Source organism: Euprymna scolopes, chromosome 37 (assembly GCF_053919585.1).
Source record: "Euprymna scolopes isolate OS-2025 chromosome 37, ASM5391958v1, whole genome shotgun sequence".
Lineage (NCBI taxonomy): Eukaryota > Metazoa > Mollusca > Cephalopoda > Sepiida > Sepiolidae > Euprymna > Euprymna scolopes.
In genome coordinates, this window is record NC_136518.1 from 1,322,480 (window position 1) to 1,339,786 (window position 17,307).

At 38.1% G+C, this 17,307-nt stretch overlaps 1 protein-coding gene across 2 annotated transcripts in view; it reads right to left on the reverse strand.

Moving 5' to 3' along the window:
* The window catches only part of LOC145261030 (CTD nuclear envelope phosphatase 1-like), a 178,544-nt gene extending 173,110 nt beyond the window's left edge, over positions 1–5,434 (reverse strand). The window contains exon 1 of one of the 2 annotated variants that reach the window (XM_080119167.1): positions 5,226–5,434. The gene's annotated coding sequence lies outside the window, so the exon portion shown is untranslated. Of the gene's footprint in view, positions 1–4,758; positions 5,206–5,225 lie in introns of those variants that run through there. The other variant, XM_080119168.1, reaches the window with a different exon arrangement.
* Between the last annotated feature and the right edge of the window lie 11,873 nt (positions 5,435–17,307).

The following is a 17,307-nucleotide window of genomic DNA, read 5'->3' on the forward strand; positions in this document are numbered from 1 at the left end:
CCAAATGTGGCAACATTTCTCCATTTTAGGACATCCTTGAAGTAATAAATCATTGCATATAGTAATTATGGCAAATATACAGCATAATCACGTTGACACATCGGTTCTTGTCAGATCACAGAAGTTAAGCAACATGGAGCCTGGTCATTACTAAAATGGGTGATCAATTTGGGAGTTCCAGGCGCTTTATGTAGGAGGACGTCGACACCTCCCTGTAAGAGTTCAAAAAAAAAAAAAAACCTAACATCATCATCTCCCCCCTAATGGGGATATACATGCAACTGGGAATCACTTGTGAATTTCATACTCTCATGGAACTTCCTATTTCAAACCCAAATAGGGTTAGTGCTGTTTCACACACACACACAGAGTAATTATTAGATGCATAACTAGTAAATATATAGTTAATAATACTAGTTAAAAGCCGAAAGTATCCTGTACCTCTACAAGGCCACCATCTGCCCATGTATGGAGTATTGTTGTTACATTAGGGCTGGTGCATCTGCTACTAGGTTCTCACTCCTGGACAGGGTTCAAAAGAGAGTCGCCAACCTGATAGCTACGCTTCAAGCCTCTCTCATCGATGAAATGTTGCATCTCTGCCTGTTTTACAAGTATTTTAATGGTGAATGCTCCAATGAACTACAAGCCCCTGTGCGCCTTCAACATAAATACTCCCAACAAACCTGACAAGCATTCCCACCCCTACACAGTAGAGATCCCCAGATGCCAGAAAGCCTTCTACTCTAATAGTTTCTTCCCCAAAACTGCTACACTTTGGAATTCCTTTCAGAGTTCTTGTTTTCCCAACTGTACTGACATGCAGAAGTTCAAGTGTAATGTAAACAAACATCTTGCTGCTCAACTTCCTTCATAGTATCCCTGCAACTTACGTCCCAGATAGTAATCCCCTTACATCAAAGTGGCATCGAGCCTTGTTTGGGGTGAAGCAGGGAAGGGCAGAGCGGTAGCTCTAGATATATCTAAGGCTTTTGACAGGGTATGGCACAAGGGTCTCCTCAGGAAAATTAACTCATACGGTATCACTGGTAGAATAATTAACATAATTAAATCCTTCTTAGATAAGAGAAAAATCAAGGTTGTCCTCAACGGTCGTACATCTAAACAGTGTGATATAAATGCGGGAGTGCCTCAGGGGTCTATCCTTGGACCTTTATTGTTCCTAATATTTATTAATGACCTCCCCGACAAAACTGAGATAGGTATATATGCTGATGACACTACACTCTATAACAGGCATGACAGGAAAACAAATGAACACATATCTAAAGAAATGGCAAAAACACGAGAGGATGACCTCCAATCTGTAGTGGAATGGGGACATAAATGGATGGTCACATTCAATGCTGCCAAGACTAACAAGACTAAACTGGTTTCCTTCAATAATTACAAGAAACCTTCTCTGCTACCAATAGCAATGGCCAGTGACTCTCTGTCTGAGAGTACATCTTTCAAACTCCTTGGCCTAACGTTCACAGGAAACATGAGTTGGAACACTTATATTGAAAACATTGCCAGGGCCGCTGCGAAAAAGGTAGGCTCTCTCTACTGTGCTAGAAAACTACTGACACCTGAAAGTATCCTGTACCTCTATAAGGCCACTATTCGCCCATGTATGGAGTATTGTTGTCACATTTGGGCTGGTGCATCTGCTACTAGTCTCTCGCTCCTAGACAAGGTTCAATAAAGAGTCGCCAATCTGATAGGCCCTGAACTGGCATCTAAGCTTCAGCCTCTGTCCCATCGACGAAATGTTGACTCCCTCTGCCTGTTCTACAAGTATTTTAATGGTGAATGCTCTGACGAACTGCAGACACTTGTGCCCCCACGACGTAGACACCCTCGACAAACCCGACAGGCAGCTAAATCCCACCCCCACACAGTAGTGATCCCTAGATGTAAAACATCTTTCTACTCCAGTAGTTTCTTCCCCAGAACCGCTAGACTCTGGAATTCCATTCCAGGTCCCTGCTTCCCCAACTTTACTGACATGCAGAAGTTCAAGTGCAACGTGAACCGACATCTTGCTGCCCAAATCCCAACATAGTGCCCCAGTAGTTGCTGGCCCTGATAGTAGCCCCCCCCCCACACCAAAGTGGCAATGCATCTTGTTTGGGGTGAAAATGTAATAAAAAAAAAAAAAAAAAAAAAAAAAAAGGCAATGAAAAAAAACTAATAGCCATTATGCTATTATAACTAATTAGAAGATGTATCTGGCATTGCTTGGTATTAAACGTAAAGTTAAATTCCTTTTTAAAAAATACCGTGCTAGAAAACTACTGACACCTGAAAGTATCCTGTACCTCTATAAGGCCACTATTCGCCCATGTATGGAGTATTGTTGTCACATTTGGGCTGGTGCATCTGCTACTAGTCTCTCGCTCCTAGACAAGGTTCAATAAAGAGTCACCAATCTGATAGGCCCTGAACTGGCATCTAAGCTTCAGCCTCTGTCCCATCGATGAAATGTTGCATCCCTCTGCTTGTTCTACAAGTATTTTAATGGTGGATGCTCCGACAAACTACAAGCCCTTGTACCTCCCTCGACATAAATACTCCCAACAAACCTGACAAGCAGCTAAATCCCACCCCTTCACAGTAGAGATCCCAAGATGTAAGAAAGCCTTCTACTCTAATAGTTTCTTCCCTAGAACTGCTAGACTTTGGAATTTCTTTCTGGGTTCCTGCTTCTCCAACTGTACTGACATGCAGAAGTTCAAGTGTAATGTGACCAGACATCTTGCTGCTCAACTCCCTACATCTTATGTCTCTGATAGTAGCCCCTTATATCAAAGTCGTACTGTGCCTTGTTTGGGGTCAAAACGTAATAAATATATATATAAAACTTGGATTTAATTTGAAAATACTATTTTAAAAAAATAGCACGATAACATAAGTGTTTAAATGCAAAAAGAAATCAGGGCATTAAACTAGTATTATTTAAAAGATCACAATTAACCATTCCTAAATAATTAACTAGTAAATATATAGTTTATATTACTAGTTAGTACTAAATGATGAACCCTTGTTGCAGATTTCATTTTGTATTGTTTTTAGTAAACACAATAAAAACAAGTTATAATAATAATATAACTAATTATTTAAAAGATTACAAATAAACACATTAAAAATGCATAACAAGTAATAATACTAGTTAAGAACCAGAACCAGTAAACACATTTTTAAACAAATCATAACAGTATAAACAAAATAAATGACGTTGTTCAAGTTGGGTCTGTGATTGTTTACAAAGGATTTACTTCTGTTTTGTGCAGACTATTCTGCTTCACATTGAATGCCCTGAAAAAGTCCCATCTGGTTAATGTTAACAAGTTTTAAAATAAGCAAACGAACTTGGTTGTTTTTCAGCATGACAGAATATTTTTAACTGACAGACATTAATCAAAGGGGACTTTTTCGGGGCATTCAAGATGAAACGGAATGGTCCGCACAAAACGGAAGTAAATCCTTTGTAAACAATGACAAACTAAACTTGAACAAAGCAAAATAAATTATTTACATGCATACATAGCCAATAGTACTAGTTAAATCAAAACAGTACCGATAGTACTAGTTAAATCAAAACAGTACCGAGAATAATAATTTTGGGATACTTGTGCAGTTTATGGACCGTGCTGAACAAGTAGAAAACTATTCTAAACACAGAGGGGGGGGGCTTGTTAACTATTCTGTACTTTCACCTAACAATTTAATAAACAAAAGATACCATCAAAATTGCATTTAACATGAAAATCATATTTAAGAAAATAGCAAGGTCCGTAATCTGCAAAAGTACACACACACACGTTTATTATACAAACATTATTGGTTACACATGTGCATATATGTTTCAGTGGAATCTCAATTTAGAGAAACCCATCTCATCAGACCGAAGAGACTCTTCGGCGAAGAGTGTGTCGCCTTTTTTTAGGTCTGGTGAGGTGGGTCTCTTTAAATTGAGATTCCACTGAAACATGTATGCACATATGTAATCAATAATGTTTGTATAATAAACATACTATTTATCTGCTCTTCACTGAGGACTCTTTAATAAACACACGGGTTTCAGTGGATCTACATCTAGCAAACCAAACTAACTATACAACCATATATATATATATATATATATATATATATATATATATATATAAGGGATTATATGAGCATGGTTTTATATAACTAGTAGTTAACAAGTCTAGTTAAGAAAAAGTAAAAAAAAAAAATGTTTGCATATCCAGTTTTTACGTAAACATACGTTTAAAAAAACAAAGCATTTGTCATAATACTATTTAAAAAAATAAAAAAGAACATTTTAAATTATCACATACGAGTTAATAAACAGTACGAAGAACCCTTTTTGTATACAGCAATTCACCATTTTTAAGTACTTGTGCACTTGTGCAGTTTAGGGACCGTGCCACTTTTTAAATAGGATCTTAAAGTTAAATTCAATTTTTTACGGTAGCTTTTGTTTATTAAATTGTTAGGTGAAAGTACAGAATAGTTAGCAAAGCCCCACCCCCTACCGTCCACATATTAAGAATGGGTTTCTAAATCATAACGTCATTATTTCAGCACGGTCCGTATTCTGTATAAGTACACTGTTTTCTTGTAAGTCATAATAATGATAATACTAGTTTAACTAATTATTAAAGGCTACAAATTACTACGTTAAGAACTAGTTAATAATAGTTAAGCAACAACGATAGTAATAATAAATAATAAAATAATAATAACCAGTGTTGTGTGTCCATTTACTACTTGCTGTTAAGTAGTAATAACAAATAATAAGGTTTCGTCATAAAATAATAGTAATAATAGTTAGTATAACTAATTTTCTTTGCAGCAGTCCCCTCAGGTTCCTTTTTAGAGGGTGGATTTCGTTTAGTTAGCAGTCTCCTGTCTCCTTTTCCGTCCTGGTTTAAGGTTATTTCTCAAGAAATAATCATTTTCTGACCAAATTATTCAATCGTAAAGAAGGATGAAGTCATTGACGAATGGTAAAATCTAAGCCCAGTTAATGATCGGATTTAAAAGAGGGAAGGAGCCAGCCATGAAAATATCCAAAAGATGTGGGTCAGATGTAAACACGAATCAAACGTTTTTTTTTTTTTTTTTTTTTGTTTTTTTTAAATGCTGCCACAGTCAGAGTGAACATAAAAATAATAATAATAATAATAAAAGAGAGAAAGAAAGATGCTTACCATTAAAGATACTACTAGAGACATCGACGATATACCGGAAACTGACGGAGTCTACCGAGTTCTCATGATAAGTACATTTGCCACAAATTCGTATAAAATTAACAAACTTATTATCTTTTAAAAATAATAATTTTATTATCGATAATAATTCTAACCAAGAAGCAACGAATTAAAATTGTTTATATTATTTCTGTAAAAGACGGCTGACTAGATGTACGGAAAACAACGGAATGAACCGAACTAACAATCGTATGCGTTTACAAATTAAGACGGATATTTCCGAAGATTTGCGGCCATGTGTTTGCTAAGATTTTACCAATCGTAGACGAACTACTTTTTCTCCGTTTATAATTATCGATATTTTTTACCAACTATTATTTGCTTAAAGTGTTCATATATTTGACATATTGAATAATAAAAGTATTTCTTTAAATAATTATTATTTTCTTCAATCATGCATTTAATTTCTTTAACGTGAGTAGGTGGACATGATACTTTCGTAGTTAGCGAATTCTTTCAGTAAGAATGAAACAGGTTAATGATAGTTTTTTTTTTTATTATATAATTTAATTAACTTTTGTGTTTAATGTACGTTTATATAATGTATATTAATAAAAGGTTCCAATCGAAATAATATCAATATTTTTTCTGTCGGAACACGAGTTCTCATTACGGAATTTACCGAAGAAATCCGATTTTTTCCTTATCGAATTAAAAAAAAATCGGTCACTTTTTCTTTTTTAAATTAAAACATTTTTCTTAATTAGTTCCATTTAAATATTTGCAGTCACTAGAAAAATTAAAAAGGATATTTTTTTTAATTATGTTAAAAATATATTTGAAATTGAAAGATTTTAACTATTCCTATTTTTGTAATTGAATTGAAAGAATTTTTTTAGAAAGATTTTGAATCATTTTTTAGTGTAATCTTTTTTTAATCGTTGTGGTTAGGAGATTCATTTTTCAAGCTATTTTTGTTTTGTTTTTGTTTTTTTCTGTATCAAATTTTTTCATTTATTTTTTCCGAATACAAACTTTGACACACACAAAAAAAACTTTTAAATTCTTGGAGGTAAAAACGTTTATTTATTTATTTGTACCAAATTTTGGTGTTAAATGTGAAATAAAAGTTTTTTAAAGTAAAATATTTTTATGTAATGAAAAAAAAATTATACAGCGATTAAATATTCAATTAAAATCATTTTGGACAGATAAAAATGAAATTTTACTTCGAGACGAAAAACATAATTTAAGATAAAAAAAAAAAAAAAAAAAAAAGTGTGTTATAACAAAACTATTAGGGTCGGTTTTTTCCCCAAATGCTTGCCGTCCTAGATCATGTGATAGCTAAGAGGTCAAACATTGGTTGATTTAGTCACGTGGTCATTCACGCCGTGTGAGAAAGATCTGCAAAATACAGCTTACAAATAAAATTACTGCCATCAACCAGCTTGCCATGCCAGTAATAACATACGGTTTTGGTATCATTGACTGGCCACAAAAATACATCAACCGGCTAGATGTCAAGACACAGAAGCTACTAATGCTTCATAAATAATATATAGAAATCAGTGTCTACCAAGACTGTATTTGCCCAGGGGAGAAGGAGGACTAAGGCTCTCAGAGATCAACCACCAACATAGAGCAACAATAATGAGCACAAGCCAGTATCTGAGAAGCTCCCAGAACACCCTCTCAATGGTATATGAACATCAACAGACAAGAGCCAGGAGAACAACATCAGTCACCCAGCTGGCAAAACATTTTGGTCAGGGCTGTCTCACAGATCAGGTTGAAACACTAAACAAGCCTGCCACAGAAATAGCAAAAAAAGAGTCGGCATAAATATACCAAGACCTTCCAAAAGAGGAATGTTAAAGAGTGGGACAACATCAGTGTGCAAAGTATTTTCTGGGGGAACTCTCCCAGGAATACATAGACAAAGAAAGTTCCTTGGACTGGCTCAAGAGGGGAGCCCTCCACCATGATCAGGAAAGGGTTATAATGGCTGCTCAAGACCAAGGAGTGATGATCAATGCATTCAAGAAGATGGCAGGGATCACTTATGGCAACAAATGTAGATTCTGCCACACAAAATTGGAAAGTGTGAGTCATCTAGTATCAAATTGCAAGGTTCTTTTCGGGGATGGCTACTACACAGCAAGACATGAGGGAGTATGTAAGTACCTCCACTGGACCATCTGTAAAAAAATTAAACATCCAATGTAGTAGAAAATCCTGGGAACATCAACCTGAAAAAACAGTTGGAAATGATTTTTTTTTTTTTATTACATTTTCACCCCAAACAAGGCACATTGCCACTTTGATGAAGGGGGCTACTATCCAGGACATAAGCTACAGGGGTACTATATAGGGAGTTGGGCAGCAAGATGTCAGTTCACGTTACACTTGAACTTCTGCATGCCAGTACAGTTGGGGAAGCAGGGACCCGGAAGGGAATTCCAAAGTCTAGCGGTTCTGACGAAGAAACTACTGGAGTAGAAGGCTCTTTTATGTCTAGGGATCTCTACTGTGAAGGGGTGGGATTTAGCTGCTTGTCGGGTTTATCGGAGGTATTTACGTCGAGGGAGTACAAGTGCTTGCAGTTTGTCAGAGCAAGCACTGTTAAAATACTTGTAGAACAGGCAGAGGGATGCAACATTTCATCGATGGGACAGAGGTTGAAGTTTAGATGACAGTTCAGGACCTATCAGATTGGCGACTCTCTTTTGAACCTTATCTAGGAGCAAGAGACTAGTAGCAGATGCACCAGCCCAAATGTGACAACAATACTCCACACATGGGCGAATGGTGGCCTTATGGACGTACAGGATACTTTCAGGTGTTAGTAGCTTTCTAGCACGGTAGAGAGAACCTACCTTCTTCACAGCGGTCCTGGCAATACTCTCAATGCAATTGTTCCAATTCATGTTTCCTGTGAACGTTAGGCGAAGGAGTTTAAAGGATGTACTTTCAGATAAAGAGTCATTGGCCATTGCTATTGGTGGTAGAAAAGGTTTCTTGTAATTATTGAAGGAAACAAGTTTAGTCTTGGCAGTATTGAATGTGACCATCCATTTTTGTCCCCATTCCACTATAGATCGAAGGTCATCCTCTAGTGTTTCTGCCATTTCTTTAGATATGAGTTCATTTGTTTTCCTGCCATGTCTGTTATAGAGCATGGTGTCATCAGCATATATACCCATCTCACAGACAATTTTGTCAGAGAGGTCATTTATGAATATTAGGAATAATAGAGGTCCAAGGATAGACTCTTGAGGCACTCCTGCATTTATATCATATTGTTTAGATGTACGACCGTTGAGGACAACCTGGATTTTTCTCTTATCTAAGAAGGATTTAATTATGTTAAGTATTCTTCCAGTGATACCGTATGATCTGATTTCCCTGAGAAGACCTTCATGCCATATCCTGCCAAAAGCCTTAGATATATCTAGAGCTACCGCTCAACCCTACCTCCGCTTTGTCCAGTGAATGGTATATACGTTCAGAGATTACAGTTAGGATGTCTGCTGTGGAACACGCTTGCCTAACTCCATATTGTTGGTAAGTCAGAAGTTTAGCATCTGTAAGGTGATGGACGAGCTTGGTTAATTATATGCCATACATTACGCCCATGTAATCACTACAGCCACCTACCCTTAAAATGCTGCTGTCAAACCTGACATAGTTATATGGAATAAGTCACAGAGAGTTGCAACTTTGGTTGAAGTGAGTGTCCCTAATGATGGAGGTCTGAACAGAGCTGAAAGAGAGAAACAGCCCAAATATCAAGGTCTCATGTATATGAAAAGAAACTGGAATCTTAGAGAGATATCAATCATGCCAGTTATTATAGGTGCCACAGGGCTTATGACGAAGAACCTGCAGTCCTACCTAACTAATATTCCTAGTGAACCAAGTGCAAAAATAGTTGATAAACCAAACAAACTTTAAAGACGTCGCTTTAGCTCAGGTAGTTAAGGCCTTGGTTTGTTATCTAAACGTTTTGGGTTCGAATCGTGGTGTGAGATGTTTTTGTTTTTTTTTTCGATTTTTTTAATTTAAATATTGAACCCTGTATTATTTAAGCCATTTTTCACGTCGTTCGTTTGCCTTACGTTATTGTTTTTTTGTGTGTTTTACCCCCTCCCCCCCCCCGCTTAATTAAAACGTTGTTTTCATTTCTTACTTCGCTTATAACAATGCTTACATCGTCATTGTCGTCGTCGTAACGCTCGACGACTTTCAAACATCTTTCACTTCTGGCTGGCCGATTTTATTTTCAAACTTCGCCTCAGGGGTTTGGCTTCGATCCTACCCCCCCCCCCGGCTTCTTTTTTATTTAACACCACACACTCCTACAAACACCCGGGCAACGCCGGGTACCCCTCGCTAGTCTTCAAAGGAAGAAAATAATTAAAAAAAAAGGATTGCCTTAGAAGTTTACTTCCTCTTTTCCCTTTTTCAGTTTAATCTTTCAAGTGACAACATTTATTGCCCACTACTCCTTTTTCCACTATAATCAAGTAGCAAAATCCCACCCCTACACAGTAGAGATCCCCAGATGTCAGAAAGTCTTCTACTCTAATAGTTTCTTCTCCAGAACTGCTAGACTTTATTTTTTTAGTATTCCATTTTTACTCCAAACAAGGCACAGTGCCACTTTGATGTAGAGGGCCCCTTATCAGGGACATAATTTGTAAGGATACTATAAAGGGAGTTGAGCAGCAAGATGTTTGTTTACATTACACTTGAACTTGCATTCACAATGTTTGCCCTTGTGCCATTTGTAACCACTGGGAGGATTTGATGGAAATCACAGCAAAATAAGGTTGGAATGCCATCCATAGGATTCTTGTTTCCTGTGATGTCTTGCAGTGTTTGTTTTTTTTTAATTTTTTTATTTTTTACATAGGCCCAGAGACCACTCGAGGATAAGGGTTAAGAGTGTACAGTAGTCAATTGGACAATATAGTAATCGTTAGTAATGGAAATTCGGTAAATTTGTTAACTTAAGTGGAACGGCTCATCAAGAACTTGTTTACATTGAACTTGAAGACAACCATATTGTAGTTAGCTGGAAAGCAGGAAAACGGAAGACAGTTCCACAGGCGTGCAGTTCTAAGAAAGAATCTTTTTTCATGGAATCTACGTTTAGGTTTAAGCACAGATAAAGAGTGGGGGGAATTATTGATAGTGTTTGGTCAATTACTTCATAGCGCTCTTGTGTGTCATCAGGGCTTTGCTACAATGATTGCTGAGGTGTCTCAAACGACATTGGCCAAAGCTGAGGTACCAGTAATTTTGCAAACTGGCTGATCCATTCGATGAGTATCCAAGGGTACTTTAAAAGTGCTGTGAAGAGTGCGGCCACCTTGAAGTAGAGTGGCAGCAATGCCACTAGATGCTGTTGTTTTCCAAGATCTATTGCATTCACCACGGCTGAGGAACTTCATCTATCCCTTGTATAGTAGCCCTCTAGAATATCAGAGGAAGATTAACAGATGATGCACCTTGCTCAAGGGTTACCTGGATTTGTGCAAAACAGGGGCGTTTATCTCATTGAGGTATTATTATATACAGCCTCTTACTTGAATGCATAAAACACCTAGTATTCCCTAATGGTCACTCATCTGGCACTAAGGGGGGGGGTAAAGAATTACGAGGTGCCTTCAATAAGTTTACAGACTTTTTCGTATGGCCACTTATATTTATAGTACACACACGAAACACTAGTTCCCTTCGAAGTAATCTCCGACTGCAATGCACTTGTTGTACGGATCCAACAACTTCTGGAGCACCCCATGGAAGTTCTCTTGTGTGAGCATGTCAACGACCCTCATCATAGCCTCGTTCATCTCCTTAGTTGTCTCATAACGATAGCCTCCAAGGTTTTCCTTGAGCTTAGGGAAAAGCCAAAAGTCACAGGGAGCAAGGTCTAGAGTATAAGGAGGGTGAGAAACTGTCTTGATGTCCATCTTGGTCATGACAACTTTCTTTCTGATCTAATCGGTTTATATCCCCCCCCAAAAAAAAATAAAACAGGGCAATTAAGAGGGCATAATTGGAAATAATAAAACATGTTAAAAACACTTTGAAAAAGAGTTAAAAACATATTTAATCTGAAAAGGAAACACTTAATAAGTAGATAGTCCTTAATCCGCAGAGTTTCGAAGAAATACTTTCCTTCTCATCAGAGGGTAGGAATTAGCAAAATGCGGGATCGGATTTTGCATACAAAAGTATTTGATGAAACTGCAAGTAAGTCAAAGTTCTTACTTGATAACAAAAAAGTGAAGCAGAGGGCATATGGTGAAGAAAAAGGTGATTTCACATGAATGGATAGTTAGGTGAAAAGTAAGGTATCCAATGACGGTAAAATCCAAAAATGTAAGTCCAAGAAAGTTAATTTAATTTTCCATTCGCACAAGTAAAATCCAAGATGATCCAAAATAATCCAAAAGGCCGAAATCCATGGAATAATTCACAAATATGTACAAGGAAAAGGGGAAAAAATTCCAATATTAATAAAAGAAAAATAAGATATGCTTTTAACTTAACACGGCTGCCGAGAACAAAGTGTAAGTAAAAAAAAAAAATATATATATATATATATATATCATTGTTTACTTTTTTTACTGTATATATTATTTATTATTTATAACTAACGGTTCCCATAGTATGTTAATGACTGTACCAGGCCAACTTATTAATTGCAATACAATTGCAAATTACTTAGGACTTCTATCCAGTCATCACTGCTTGAACGAGAGCACATTATCCCCATGAAGTAAATAAAGGGTTCCATTCGAAATTCCATCCAAATTCCTGAGTTCGACAGAAACATTCTATACTAGTCTTACTTAATGATTGATTGTCACCCAGAATCAAATATCGAATAAGGAAATGGTCGCCATCTTTCAAGGGAAAACACCAATATCCCCATTACTAAATATGCATTAACTTTTCGTCAAGGAAACACTGGAACATAGCAAGAATTGTTTTGATAGGCCGGCTTCTGTTGATGAACAAATGCTCTGTCCTGGAGTTCCATCTTAGCAGACCGTTTCTAGCAAATCAAAAAAAAACAGGATAACGCATCCGATGAAATTATAACAAAAAATATCAAGTCAAAACAGTGTAAACATTGGATAAAATTCGATTAGCCATTCCCAAAAAGATGCAAGAATAAGGAAAAACAACTTTGATTGTCCATAGGATTCATTTCAACAGCAGATTTTTAATACATTAGATATATAGTTAACAAATTCCTAATGAACCGCCCCCTTAAGTAAACACTTCATCAAATCCCCACACTAACGTAATGTACTTGCAATAACCCTTATCCCTGAGTGGCTTCCAGGCCTTGATAAGTGGTGATCACTGTGTAAAAAAAAAGTTAGATTGAGTAAATTAGCAAAAGAAAACGAGCAATTTAGACGATGTACAGGGTGGAACGATAAAATTGTCACCCTAAAGAAAACAACACCACACGTTTATTTTAAAACTTTTATTGAAAAAATCAATTCGGGTAACTTGATTATGTAGTATACCTGACATATATGCGATGTAGCCGCATTCAGCCTCAATTATCACCTCAATACGGGTTCGAAACTGAGAGCATGCCTTTTCTACAAGTGCCAGTGGGAGTTTGGTGAATACAGCGGATGGTGACGATCAGGCTGGCTTTGATGTTGTAGGAGGTCATGCTGGTGATGTTCTTAACGAATGACCAAACGAAGTAGTCCAGTGGATTCAGGTCGGGGGAGGAGGGGGCCCAGTGAGAAAAGGGTACAAAGTCGTAGCACTTCTTCTGAAGCCAAGTCCAAGTCTCTTTGAACTTGTGGGCCAGCGCCAAGTCCTACTGCCACACCCAGGGTCTGCCAGCGGTCACCTGATTACAACAGCTGATCACCACACTCGCCAGCACATCCAGGTACACTTCTTCTGAAGCCAAGTCCAAGTCTCTTTGAACTTGTGGGCCAGCGCCGAGTCCTACTGCCACACCCAGGGTCTGCCACACCCAGGGTCTGCCACACCCAGGGTCTGCCAGCAGTCACCTGATTACAACAGCTGATCACCACACTCGCTAGCACATCCACGTACACTTCGGTGTTAACTTTCAAGCTGACTTTAAAGATGTGAGGTGGTATGATGTGGCTTTCACTTGAAACAACACCAAAGACCATAACCGTGACCATAAACTTTGTTTTTATCACCCTGGGCACGTCCCTGTTATTCATGGCAATCCAATGATGCATTTTGAGGGTGCTGGCAATGGTCCTGTTGTCATAGCTTGTATCGGTAAAAAGCATGAGTTGTACAGCGGCACATCTCAGATCTCACTCGTTGAACATTGTGTCACTTTCAGACATGATAAACGGCTCCTATTGCTCTTGGGGTTTGTACACAACTGGCCAACTAGTAGATAGTCTGCAGCAAAAAAAGAAAACTGGTTTTCATCAAATGGAAATGGAATCAGGTTGTCTTTTCTAGGGCGGCAATTTTATCATTCCACACTGTATTTATTGATGACACCATACAAGCAAAACGAATGGGTATATATCCAAATCAATGGCCGAATTGTTAGAAGGAAATGATGTTCACATATTTAATGCTGCTAATAAGAATTACTTAAAGATATTGTGTTTGACGTTTCTGAATTTTTGAGATGAGGATTGGTTGTTTGTATAATTATTCATCGGATTACTGTTCTCATCTTGAGTATGATTTTCACAACATTTTGGTCGATATAACCTCCGACCTTCTTCAGGTGTATCTTGTCGAACTCGGAATGTTTCTTTCGAACTCTGTAATTTGGACGGAACTTTGAGCGGAACCCTTTATTTATTTCACGGGGGTAGCATGCTTTTGTTCCGTTAGCCATAACTGAATAGTCCTAAGTAATTCACAAATTAAAAATACAATTGCTAATTACTTAGGACCTCTATCCAGTCATAACAAAAACAAAAACACGCTACCCTGGTGAAGTAAATAAAGGGTTCTACTCGAAGTTCCGCCCAAATTCCCGAGTTTGACAGAAACATTCCCGAGTTCAACAAGATACACTTGAAGAAGGTTGGAGGTTACATCGACCGAAACGTTGTGAAAATCACACTCAAGATGAGAACAGTAGTCCGATGAATAATTATACAGATATATATATTATTCCTTAATTGGAATTCGTTTTGAGATGAGCATTATATATATTAATTTATTTTTTATTTCGGACTATTAGTCTCATCTTTATTAGTTGTTGTTTTTCATCTTTTATTGGCCGAAACGTTGTGAATAAAACAAACCAATAAAAGATGAAAAACAACAACTAATAAAGATGAGACTAATAGTCCGAAATAAAAAATAAATTAATTATACAGACATTGTTTTTATTTTGATAGAACCATAACTACAATGAGGATCTCTGTTATTTTCGTCAAAATTGGAAATATTTTCAAATTTTCACCAGCTATGGACAAATAAAAGATATCTCACTACTGATGCAATTCTCTATCTATATAAAAGCCAAGTACGTCCAAGGATGGAATACTGTTGCCATATCTGGGCAGGAGCTGCTAAAAACAGCCTATCCTGCCTTGACAGAGTACAAAATAGACTTTGTGGCTTAGTGGGGGATCCCCTTTTCTCTACCCTGCAACCTCTCTCCCACAGAAGAGACGTTGCGAGCCTATCCTTGTTTTATCGTTATTTCCATGGCAGGTACTCGTATGAACTCCAATCTCTGGTCCCCCCTCGCCAATCTTTCACGAAAAACACCCCTCTAGCTGAATCCACTGTGAAAAATTTCCCCCACTCTATATCTGTGCCTAAATCAAAACGCGGATTCCATGAACAAAGCTTCTTTCTTAGAACTGCACGCCTGTGGAACTCTCTTCCGTCTGGCTGCTTCCCACCGGACTACAACTTGAATGTCTTCAAGTCCAATGCTAACAAATTCCTAATGAACCGCCCCCTTAAGTAAACACTTCATCAAATCTCCACACTAACGTAATGTACTTGCAATAACCCTTATCCCTGAGTGGCTCCCAGGCCTTGATAAGTGGTGATCACTGTGTAAAAAAAAAAAAAAAAAATAGCTCCACTGTTTGTGAATGCTTTGGAAAAGGCAAAGGCCAAGGGAGTAAACCGTGACAAAAATTTGGTTTGGAGTTCCGATAGGCGGATGATGATGAAGCACTGCAACACCTTTCTGGCAACTCTTGCAGTTGTGCTGGATCCAACTGTATTGACTTGTTTTTCCGCCAGACTTTCTCTTTTCCGAGAGGAGAGACTCTGGTAATTAGACTAATCTAAGTTTCCTTATCACTCACCCAGGCCTACATCCAGAGTGGCAACTCCAGCTTCGAATTTATAGCAACAGCAAGTGCTGCAGTGTACCAGACGAGATGCAGAACACCATTGTCTCAAAAGATAGAAGTTTGCCATCATTATCCACATACATATCCAGAATATACGGTGACTTGAATCTAAAGAAGATAATAGAAATCTTAAGTTATTTGTACCTATTTACTATGCCTCCCCACGGGACAGAGTTAGACACCAGGGTCGTTTTTTAACGTGGAGAAAAGGTACAAAAATAAAAATTGTCTCAGTCGTGAAGGATTTCTCCTCCACTGAAAGAGAACAAGAAATAGAAGTGCATCATCTGAAGAACAGATACTACACTTTGATCTTGTTTATATATTTTATTGAGAAAGAAAAAATTTAACATAAAAAAAAACGTACAAAAAATTCAATTCAACAAAATTAGGCACAAGGCCCTACAAGAAATTGGGAGGGGGAGGGTACAGGGTCTTTTTGACTATGTAACAGATGAGACTTTGAAGTCTTACTCTTGACTGGCAACATTTACCAAAATACCTCAATCACTCTGTGGATCCTAATCTAACTAATAACCCCAGCGTTCAATGTAAAATTTAACTATGTACAATTTGTATATTCATTTCTGTATGTTGTGTGTGCATTTTTTTTTTTTTTTTTTTTTTTGTGTGTGTGTATGTGTGAGAAAATAAAATTCGATTTCATTAGAAAGAGTTCTTGAATTAATTGGCATAAAATGTTCGTGGAGTGGGAAAAAACTAATGAAAGTGTTCATTTCAAAAATAAAGAAAAAACTACTAATGTGTTGTTAGTAAGACCCCCCTGTACTATTCTATGTGGCTAGATCCCCCACTGTTTTCCGGGGAACCGAAAACAAGCAGAGCATCCCTAATGGGGTTTGGGGAAGTCGCCTTAATGGAGGTGGGAGAAAATAAAGCAACGGATGGAGGGGGTAGGAAGGTGACCTCTGAGTAGGGGGATGACCGGGGGCATCAGAAAATAAAGATGAGGAGCAGGGGGGTTGGGCAGACTCAGAGGTTCTCTAATACCAAAAAATAAAATCAGGAACAGGATCTCATTTGTACCACCAGTCAAGAGTTACTTTACTGAACTTATAATGCTAACCTAGGCGGGATGGGTTCTGTAGGACCCAGCACCGCCCATGCCATGCCTAAGGAGGGAACACGTATTGAAACTTGGCTCCTCGACGGATGCACAAACTAGTGCTGTGCACCCACCTCTTGTCAAATTCCACTCTAGGCAACCTCTTCCAATCGCATCTGATCTTTACTTTAAGCAAATGTTTAAAGTAAACGATCAGATCCCGATCAGGAACAGATGTCCCTTCGTGGACCAACTTGAGGCGCGCGATCCAAATGGTCATGCGCGCTACTGCTAGGATCGCCAGGAAAACCAAACTTTCCTCCCTGGGGAACGGCGGCTCCATGTTGTACACAAAAGTTCCTACGTCGAGATCGAGCAGACACTCGGCATCGATGCGAGCTGTTACCCCCTCGACGTACTTTAATAGGGGCTGTATCCGGCTGCAACTAAAAAACGCGTGCTCGATTGTTTCGGGCTCGCGTTCGTCACAGCACGGACAGAAGCGACTGGTATGTTCTTTATACCGGAAAAGTACGTCGAAGAGGGGCAGCGCATTTCAGACCAGTCGCCAAGTCAGGGAGAATTCCGAGTTATTCAGAACCTCCCGTCCCGGCGCCCAACACCATTGAGAACGGAC